The following is an 11,919-nucleotide window of genomic DNA, read 5'->3' as shown; positions in this document are numbered from 1 at the left end:
TGACACACCAGGGTCCGACCACTTGCATCAGACATGGGTCAGGGGATAGTGGATTTTGTTCTCACCAGAGGTTATTCATAACTACTATCAGCTCACGTGGGACAACATAACCCCCATCCCGAGCGATTTCAATTGGAATGAAGTGGCAAAGATCCTATTGGGGTGACGACAAAATGCATGGCCACTCCCACCACTGCATGGCACCAGATTGAGCTGACACCGTCTATAGCTATCTGGTGGCTGTTTATGTGCCATAACATTGAACTGACATCGCATAGGACCACATTCACAAATCCCACAGTCGGATTCATCCATCACTTGGTGCGAGGAAATAAGGTCGATCTCACCACTTTCTGCTATAATCAGATCCATCATGTGGGTACTCTGAGAGACGGGCACAGTTCAATGATTTTTCCCAGCCTCATCTCCGGGATATGTATGGCTACTAGCATCAATATCGCACCAGGGGAGGTACCTACAAAATCCAGTCCCCTATAAAGCGCAGTACACTAAAAGCTGAAGACAGAGCCAGGATAAAGTGCAGGAAAAAGCATGAGGACGAGCAGGGTCAGGTGCCTGTAGATCAAGAGATGCCAAAGCTCCACCACTATAGATTGAAATGGATACATAATTGTGGCTTCAGATATTCGCCATCACTATGACTGACATACAAACAACTCGACGTGACATCAGCATCGGCACTGATATGACATGAGTCGCTCATCTGGATTCAGAGACAGCTAGGAGGGAGATGGAAATTATGAACGGTCGACTGAGTATGTATGTAGGCCAGGTGGACGGCATCCAGTTGCAAGTGAATGAGACTTGGGAACGTCTGGCCCGAATGGAGACACGTGTTGGTGTAATCTAAGAGGAGACGGCACAGCAATCAACAATGATGAGAGAGATTTTAGCGCGCCTATCTCCACCTCCAGATGATGGTACATCAGGAAACATTTTCCCACCACCACCTCCATATTGATCAGGGGAGTTTATTTCACTCATTTGCTAACTCTAATTTGCAATTGTCTTCAAAATATACCTTTGGAAACCTTTATTTTTCACATGAGGGCAATTTAATGTATAAGTTTGGGGAGTGGTGGCATATTTTGAACGTGATCCTTTTGCTTTTGAAAACACAATTATCGACATGTAATGTAAATTTTCAATTCTATGACACTGGTTGAACATTGTTTGCTTGACGAGTGATTATTGTATTAATATTCTATATTTGGTTCATTGTATGCTGGTGTGGGTTTGATAGCCTTGCCGGCAATGATGTGATTATTGGAATAGGTATGTGTTAGGAATTGTGAATATAGTATAGAATTTAATTAACTGATACTTGTTGGGGGTAATACTTCACATTCCATATGCACGCCACTCATACCATATATGTCAGGTAAGTGATTGGGTTTGAATAACACTGAAGAAACCAGAAAACCTCGACTAGATTTAGCCATAATGTAGATCCATAAATCAAAATACCTTAATGCATAGTTTGGAGAAGGTTTAACAATTATAGGGGAATATTGAAATAAGTGGGGGCTCCGTGCATGAATTACACTTTGTGGATTACCTAGACAAATGAGATGAAAACTGGGAGAAAGTCTTAATTTGGGGGTTGATTTCAGAAACCAAATGTCTAGAAAAATAAAGGGGCATAAATCTAGGTTAAGAAAATTTGACACCTTTCCAACCCTTTATGACTCGAGCAAGCAAGCCTTTAAGGATATCTTGAAATATGGTGCCCTAAAACCAACTAGTTTGGGAGTCATCGGCCTAAAGCTCGCTATAAGGGCTATAAAGAAAGCAAATGAGAAGATGATTAAATAAAAAATAAAAAAATTACAGAATATAATGATATGAATAAAGCCCTTGGACATTCGGTCGATAAGAATCACACCTTCAAGGCGAGATAAGTAACTTAGTTTAATCTAAAGTGTTAAAGCAATCAAATCTAGAAGAGGCTTCACTTGTTGACATGCAAACCTGTAATAGTAGGATCTATCCAAACAAAGAGAGAGTAAGGACTACCATTACCTTAACCCCTAACTTTAAAACACAACCCCCAAATAATTGAGTGAAAAGGATAAGTTTGGGGAGTTGTGCATCTCTCGAGCGAAGTAAGGAGATATTTGACTATTTTGGGATTGGGTTTGAACCAATCATGAGCTAGCTATGTTGGTATGAGTACACACACACACACGATGAGTTCACACACACACACACGATGAGTTTTACACCCAACAAGTAAAGGTAAATTCTATTCTCGCATTATTAAAACTATTTTCTTCGTTAATTACTGAATTCCAATCCTGAGATAAGGCAGGTTATTAAGCCATGTTTGTTGAGATTTAAGTCACTATCTTGTTTGAGAACAAACAACAGTTCAAGTTTGGAGGATTTGATAAGTGCGTTTTTGTGCACTTATTTAATGCACAAACATGACTAAATTACGAGTAAAATAATTTAATTGTGGCTTTAATTCGTTCAATTGTTGGATTGTAGGGTATAATGATGGACTTGATGGAATTCACGAGAAAAAGAAGCAAAATGACCAAAATGAATCAAAGTGAAAGTTCAGGGACCAAAGTACCATTATCTGAAAGTTGATCCGATGGTCACATCAAGCAATTGATTGAGCAAAATACCAATTGGAAATCATAATAGAACATTGGAACAACTAGAAACACAATAGGAGGTCAAGAAGTGGAGGAATGAAGTTTGAGGACCAACATGACATAACTTGGAAATTTGTACTACTATGCGGTCACATAGTAGAAATTCCTATGCAGTCTTGAATACCAAGGCAGGGAATTAAAACGCCAATTTCAATAAGCCTATGCAGTCGCATAGGTTATACATAAGCTGTCGCATAGGTATATTCTGAAGGTCGATTTTAAAGTTTCCTTTTTGCGTTATAATTCTTTTTGAACTAGATTGGGATGCGATATAAAAATCTAGAGCCATCATATTTTGGGGGAGAACGCATTGGGAGGCAAGAAACCACGTATTGGAGAGAATTTTGAGCGCAAGTAACGAAGAATTGCACAAGAATTTTCAAGATTTATCAAGTATTCATAATTCAGTGATGTTCTTTCTTCAAGATCTGATGTATTCTTATAGTTTATCAATTCTAGGCAAGATTTTCGTGTACTAGGAGATGGATGTACCATGTGATTTGATCTTTGATTTTCAAGTTTTAAAGATACGTTTTTATTGTTTTGAATGATTTATATGCAATTTTTGTTCCCGCAATTAAGGGCCCATAATTATATAAGTTTAGGTAGCTTATTTTTGCATTTGAGAGAATTGGAATAGGTTCGACATAATATAAATTGTCATAGGGTCCGATAGGGGATAGAAATATACCGCTATGCCCTACGCGAATTTTTAAGTGTTCACAAGACCGTATGCATTTTTGTATATGCACTTATCATACAAATATAGGCCGATAGTATGTAAAAATAGGTTCGATACATCTTGAGAGAGAGTATTGGATAGATTAGGAGCACTGATTCATCAATAATTTAAGTGTGTTGTCATATTGTGAAATTAGCTTTAAGGTGATAATTGCATGGGAAATCGTGATCCTAGTGTTTTTAATCTCCATTGAATACAACCAATTCGCACTCTAATATATAATTTGCATTTTAATTCATTTAAATATTGTTTTTCATATTTGAATTCATTCCAGTCTTAAATTTTGCATAATTAGGGTTTTCATAACATTAGGGTTTTCTTTCTAAAATTAAGGATTATTTAGTTAGATATTCATATTGAGTAATTTCGTTTCGGTTAAGGCTACACGAGGTAAAATTGAACTACTCAATCTCTGTGGGACGATATTCGGACTCTAAAAATCCACTTTATTACTTGTTAACGAACCATACACTTGCGGTGATTTTAACTGAAAGAAAATATTTCGTGAACAAGAACCCATGACTAATGAATCTCTATTATTGATTAATATAAATCAATTATATGAAAATGACTGGAAATATTCAAGTAAAAGATAATGCTTTCGCTGGATGATAACGCATAGCTTTTTCCAAGCAGGGCATATTTTCAGTTAATTTTTCGAATTGAAGAATATTCAAATACTTGTTAAAATACTTGATATTTTTAAGTTTCACTATTTTGACTTCATTTTGCTTCTTTTTTGGAAAAGGGAAACTACAATGCTTGATTGTCTTTCACTGCACAAGGAATTATGTATTCACTACACCAAAAAATGGCTTTTGCAACGGTCAAAAACAAATGGAAAATACCTTTTGCAGTGTTTTACTGTGTGTTGCAGTGGTCGATGTTACCATTGAGGGAAGTGTTTTTGCAACGTTTATTCAACGATGCAAAAGCTAGTTTTTTGCAACATTTGTTCAACGTAGCAAAAGATTGGCTTTTGCAACTTTATTAAACATTGCAAAAGATAGGCTTTGCCTTTTGCAACGTTGAACAAATGTTGTCGTAGGTCATTTTACATTTTTTAATTTTAATTTTAATTTTTTTGCAGAGTGATTCACGTATATCAACCACAAAACATAATAGAATAAAACTACATCAAATAACTTCAATAATAATTATTAATTGAATTCTAAAATGTAACAATATCCGTACGAAATCTAGATCCAAAATTCTAAAACACCTAAAAATCCAACACGGGAAAAAAAAAAAAAAAAAGAACTACAAACTAAGTAGTGAGTGAAGCCACCCTATCGGCTTCCTTAATTTTTTTCTCAACAATCTTCGACATAAGTTGTGTCTTAAGGGTCGGTCGTGGCCTATAAAATAGGAGATAACGATAGATACCACATTTTAGGCATTTGTACCAATTATAATCGAGAAGAAAAGCAAAGAAAATAAGTAATTTGATGAAAAAGCTGTAATATCATCAAATATAAGATTGCAAAGAAACCGTGTAACTACAAAATATGCTTTTAAATCAGAAATAAAATATGAACACCTAGAGGAAACAAATACTTAATAATACTAGGATCAAATCTAGAACATATGTGGCTAAAGCTCGCCTCAATGCACTTAAATAAATTCTAGCCCATATGAGTCTTGTAAACACAAGCACTATGAACAGGGTACTCAATGCAAATCCAATCACTGTCATCACCAAATTTATCTGTGAAGTCATCATTATTCCTTTCTAGATGCTGGCACTATAGTAAAATTAAAAGCCCAACTCAATATTCTCTGTACACTCAGTGCCTCGCACAGAAATTCTTAGAAATCACTACAAAAAATATGGCCTCCAGTGACCAATAAACTTGGTCGGTAAAGGTGATATTTTGGTCGCCAAAAATCAAAATTAAAAGCCCAACTCAATATTTTCTGTACACTCAGTGCCTCACACAGAAATTCTCAGAAATAATTCAAAACTTACACTCTTCATAACAACTAAACCATTTCACACAAAATCCATTTCATAAAATCAATTAGTTAACTTATAAAGTCTAAAAAACTCTGTCAAATCATCAATACTAGTCTATCTCCTACTTCCTCACTTAAAAACCCCCTTCTTTATTCTGATTTCTGAATCTAGCATCCATGTTTCTTTCTCAGCAGAAATAGTAACATTGTAAATTTTCAAGACCTTAACAAGAGCGTGAAAGGGCTACTAGTGTTGGGGAAAAGAATCCATGGTAGAATTGGCCGGGGCCAGCATTTGAGGAGCCCCATTGAGATAACATCGCTCTTCTTGAACCTCTCAAACCATCTACCATTGGCGAATGTTTAGAATAAGAAGTAAAAGTTTTAAAATAAAGAAAGTCAAACTGTAGCTAATATTTGCTCGAGAAATAGTGTAAGGAAATTGAGAGAAATTTACATAAAATTGCGAAAAATCAACAAATAAAATGAATAAAATTTTAGTCATTGCATTCAAGCTTGAAATATTATCAAACCTTGGATTCGAAAGAAAAAGGAAGAACGGGAAGTCATGAAACATCTTGTGCAACAAATTCTAGAACTTCTCGAAAACTCTATACAGAGGAGACTTTCAACAGAAGATGGAACTCCTGTCTCCTGATATACCTGCTATAAGAAGGTTAAAAATGTTTTCGAGTGCACTTATTAAAACTGTGCACATTCCTGACCTTCTTTGCCGTGTTCTGAAGAAAATGAATCTTACCGGTTTGTTCAACTTCGTCTAGGACCAATTCCTTTTGTTCAACAACCAGTTAGCACACCTTTATTATCATTCAAGAGATTATTACTTCTATAATTTGTATAGTCTTGATTATTTCATTTATTCTTAAAGATAGGCACCACCAGGAAACCAAACGCTTCAATCCATAATGAACATTGGATCACGTGAAGTTAAAAAATATGTTGAATTCACACGAAATATTATCAAGAGATTGTGTTGATATATATCCATTCTAGCCCAATTGTTTCTCATCTTCAGTTCCACATCCGCATATAAAGTATGGTTATGTTTCTACCGAATCAAAAGAATTTCTATATAGGAGAACATAATGCACCAAGTATACACTCATAGCTATTGTACCTAGAGAGATTTATAATATGGTTTTAATTATGAACTAGCAGATCTATGCAGCAGAAACAGTGATCTGATTCTCTAGAACTTTGTGTTAGGCAATTTTGTTGTCAAACGACCTCCCCGGGCGATGATGTAACCTCGGTTGTTTATTATCAATCGGCTTCGGCCTAATGATTGATTAGCACGTCGACACAATTAACGAGACAACACAATCCACTTTGTTATGGACCGTTCGAAGTAACCTATTTTATAGTGTTACTCACGGTTCCCGCACCATTCCTTGGAAGGCTATGTTATTATTGTTGAGGCCCAATTATTTGAGTCGAGCCTTGATTCACTACTTAGCCCTAATTGTAACTTACCTTGTTTGGACAATACCCTTGGCATATATTCTTCTCAATCTCTCGGCCTCCATTTGAGAGTGAAAACCCCTCTTTGTGAGTCTCTCCCTCTCGGCCGTTTCTTCCCTCCCTCTCTGTGACCTTTGTGGTTGACATATTGTGGGTATTTTCTTGGCCTTCTCCTTCCTATAACCATAGCAACCGGACCTTGGTGGCACAAGGTGATATTGGAGTTGTCTCAAGGAATGGTGTCGATGTTTTGAGTAAACTGAGCCCGGTTTTGCATTGCTTGGCTGTGGAATTCGGTCCTACACTTTGCTTGTCAAATAAATCTTGCTTGGACATGAGAATAGAGCATTATAGCTTGCGTATACATGACATCCAATATTCATCTCATTTTAGCAAGGTTAACTCAAACAACACAACAATATGCAAAACAACTTATTTTGTTGTTTGTATCCGTCTTTCGATTTCTTATTTCCTCACTCAGAAGTGACTTGTCTTGTCACATATCCATTTAACTAAAAATAACAAGAATGCTTTAACGGTTGCCTTCATCTTCTTCATGTTAATCAGCTTAGGTGTACCCTCGAATTGGCTACTCAAAATTGAGAATATAAATATAGCTCAAGCTACATAATCATCTATTCTCTTGGACATGAATTTTAACCTAATTTCATCATATAAATACAAGACATGGGCAGCAATGAAAGGGTCTCTCTCTTGCCTCTTAATACACAATACTTTTACCAAATTCATCAAGAACAAGGGGCCAATTACTATATTTTGAGAGAGGAGATCAAGCCATAGCAAGAAATTGAAATTCAATTACATCAAAAATCAACTTTGGACTTGAAGATCAACATCTTTTGTATTCTTTCACGATCCGAGTGATATTTTTCTATTATTCTTCTTGTAATTTATATATCAATATGCTAGGCTAGTTTTTCATCGTATTGGATAAATGATGAACCCTATTATTTGTTTATTTTAATTCAAAACAATTAATTTAGTATTTCATTATTTTTTCTTGATTGGTTTTGCATTCTCATTGAACTATTTAATTGTTTGATTACCAATTAGATAGTAAGCTGCTTGTTATAGTGTAGGAATGCTCACAATAAGTCTAGAACGTGGTAAAATCAACACATAGACAATACGTATTAGAAATAATATCTATGGTATGTGCAATCACGTGTGATAAATCCTGTGAATCAAATCATATTTTTCATATAAATTCATGCTAGGAATAGGATTGGGTCGTGTTAAATATAAGTTTAATATACCTTGAAAAAGAATATTGAATAAAAGTGGATTATCGATTGTCTTGAATGCATGAATTTACTAAATTATGAATTAAATGTTGAACTAAATGGCGATAGGGCATTCACAATTCCAATACAAACATTCACATATTAAATAAATATTTTATTTGCTTTGTTAGTTTAGGACTAGTACATAGAACATATAAATTACTACTCTCCTGAAATCACCGCACTTAGAATTTAATAGCAACTATTCAACTACAAATTAGACCTTATTCTTTGTAGGAACGATACTTTTAACTCACAAATTTTATTACTTGTACAATGATCCCGTATGCTTGCGGATTCTTCACGAACAAGTTTTTGCCGTCGTTGCCGAGGAATAATAGATTTAATTTTAGTTTATTAGTTTATATTAGATTCAAATTTTTTTCACTTTTTTTTTTGTTGATTTCGGCTACCACCATGATCTCTCTTATTTGGTATTCTTTCTAGGTACTATTCAGCAGTGTATGCAAGATTCGACGTTAGCGTAGTAGAATTATTTTTGCAATAATTAATCTCGACATGGATGATGAGGAAGGAGATATAAATTGTGAGTTCTGTTATGGGATGCATTATACTGTCTACTTCTTGTATATATACACTGACCCAGGAAGGCTCAAACTCTCGCAGTTTCAACAATATTTGTGATGTCGAAGATTAGCATTTGACAATGTTAATGAAGACTAAATGCTTGTGGACGAGTGTGTCCTTTTAGACACGCTTGTGGGAGTTGGTCTTTCCATGTTGAACGAGCATGTACTTGCAAAATACGATTCTGATCTTTCCAAGTTAGATGCAAGCAAAATGTGCATAGGAGATGGCATATACTGGATCGAATTTAAAAAGTGGGGGTATAATCCACTCAAGAAGTCTAAGGAAAAAGATTTTCCATTGCTCGTGAATTTAAATTGTGAACTGACCATTCAACCTAAGGAGATATCAATTATGGAAAACGAGCACAAAGAAATTGAAAGATCAGTTATAAAGGAACACAGCGAGAAGATGCAATTAATGAAGAAGAAATTAACACACATTCTTTCGACTTCGTTGATTGTCCAACCATTGAATTTGTAATCAAATCCGAAGAAGAGGAAGAAGTATACCTAGTTGATTTCGAATCAGATAAAATAAGCATGTTAGATCACGTTGGAGGAGGCAATGTCAAAATTTATAGAATCAACGAAGAATGGAGCAAAGTCGAAAGAAGCAAAATGAGAAAGGCTTCAAAAACACTATTTAGAATTCCATGATACTAATTGCTAAAGTCAAGCGAAAGACTATAAATAAGCATTTATTGGGAGGCAACCCAATCTCTCTATCCCTTTTATTTATTTTACTTTCTAGTTATATGATAATTTAGTTTATTTTTATAGTTTTAATTAGGGAATTATCATCTATATCCCATTTTTCCGTAGGTTACTTGTTGTTTTATTAATGTTTGAGCCAAGTAACACTTGTTCCAGATCTTTTGTGTCTTAATGCTTTATTATTCGTATTGTGCAGGAACATGACGTCGTGAAACACTTAAACCAACCATATCAAGGAAACAACGGGAGATATTGAAAAGCTAGCCATTGAATTTTACGCCATACCAGGGAAGTCTTCCCTTCCTTTTTTTCCCCACCCCTTATATGCAAACATAGGATTTAAGATATTGAAGACAATGTCTAATTTTAAGTAGGGGTGAAAAACATGAGTTTTCATTTGTTTTGTGTGTTTTTGTATGTGTTTTATTGTTTCAAATATTAGAAAAATACAAAAAGAAAAAAAATTGAAAATTTTAAAGTATTTTCTTTTTGTGTGCTTTTGTGAGTTAGTTAGCTTGACAGACAATGATGATTATATTAAATTATGAATTGATCTATGAATGCTTAAGAAGTTGCATGCTTAGATTAATTTTTGCTTTTTCATGTGAAGTTTGATATATATTGAGCACGTGAATTAAGTTAAGCATTGTGTATGAATCAGTTGAATTCATAATTGGATAGGTTGAAATAATGTACCATAGATGCTAAACCAAAACAACTATATTTTACATCTTTAGATCAAATTTAGTATAATTTGGGGGATTTCACCGTTGTGGGAAGATTTTGAGATAAATGGGGATTCCATGTGTGAAATTAAAAAATAAAAAAAAATTCTTATGTGGATTGCCTAAGATCAATAGGATGAAATTGGGTAAGAGTCTCAAGTTAAAAGTATGTTTACTTGGATAGGTGTTTAATGAGGGACATTGCATTAATTAAGACATAAAAAAAATATTTGAAAATTTCTCTTCATAGCCTTTATAACTCAAGTTATTAAACGTGTAAGGGTGTTAAAACATGGTGCCCTAAAGTCAACTGACTTGGGAGTCATCGGCCTAAACCTTACTAAAGGGGTCATTTAGAAAGCTTAAGAGAGAGAATGCTGCAAAAAAAAAAGTGTTGAAATAAAAATTGAAAAAAAGAGAAAAAAACGGGTGCGTGAAATAGAAGACGCACTGAATGCCTTGATTAAGTCCCAAACACTTGTTTAAAAAAATTGACTTTTGATAAGGGATTATTAGCTTGGTTGAGTTATGGAGATTAAAACAATCAAACTATGGAGAATCCGTATTTATTTTATTGATATATCGACTTGCACTTAGTGAGATTTACCTAAAATAGAGAGGTGAGGATAATATAAAAATCAACCTTAGATCACACACTTGAAAATAGCAAAAACAATAAGTTTGGGAGTGTGTGAGTCTCACGAGTGATGAAAGGACATATTTGACCATTGAGGGTCGGAAATTGAACGTACTTGTGAATTCATGATGCTATGCTTAATTCCTCACTCACACACACACACACACACACACACACACACACATGTACACATGTTTATATTGGAAAAGTAGATTTTAATTTATGTGTTGTGATTTTGAAGTTGTGCATAGATTTGATATCATGGTTTCAATCCTTGGATAAAAAGTCGGGTTAGCTAACTAAATAATAATAATAATAATAATAATAATAATAATAATAATCATTATTATTATTATTATTATTATTATTATTGTTGTTGTTGTTGTTGTTGTTGTTGTTGTTGCATTGTTTGATTGACTGGCCACCAACTAAATAATTAGCACTGCATGTTTGTGTGATGTTAAGTTTTAGTTTTGTTTGAGGACAAACAAAGATTCAAGTTTGGGGTTTGATAAGTGTACTTTCTACACTTGCTTGAGGTCCTAAAATATGATATTTTATTCTTATTTGGATAAAATACTACCCAACTTGTGTTATATTATATTTTATATATAGGTAAAACTCGATGTGTTTGATGAAGGATTGGAGAAAAGAATGCAAAATCAGTGAAAAAGGGTGAAATTCAAAAGTTAGGAACTGAATTACAAATAATCCATAGATAAGAAGGTGAAAAAAATAAAGATTGGGATGCTAAGGATTTAGTTGGATACAATTGGAAGATAAATGAACAAGATTACAAGAGAAAATGGAAAATGAAGGAATTCCAAAGTTTGGGGACCAAATTGTAAATATTCAATGGTTGACTTGGACCACAAAAGATACTTTGAAGATTAATAGGAGTCAACTAAATGCAAATTGAAGTCAAAAAGGAAAGGCATATGATCAAAATATTACCATAAATCGACTTTAAATCACATAAGATATATTCAAGATTTTTGGTCAATTTGAGACCCATTTTTTGGATGGGAAACTTTTGAATTGGAAAAATTGTATATCTAAAAGAATTGTAGCTCTTTAAATGAGCT

This window comes from Olea europaea, unplaced genomic scaffold (genome assembly GCF_002742605.1).
Source record: "Olea europaea var. sylvestris unplaced genomic scaffold, O_europaea_v1 scaffold1466, whole genome shotgun sequence".
Lineage (NCBI taxonomy): Eukaryota > Viridiplantae > Streptophyta > Magnoliopsida > Lamiales > Oleaceae > Olea > Olea europaea.
This window is presented reverse-complemented; position numbering follows the sequence as displayed.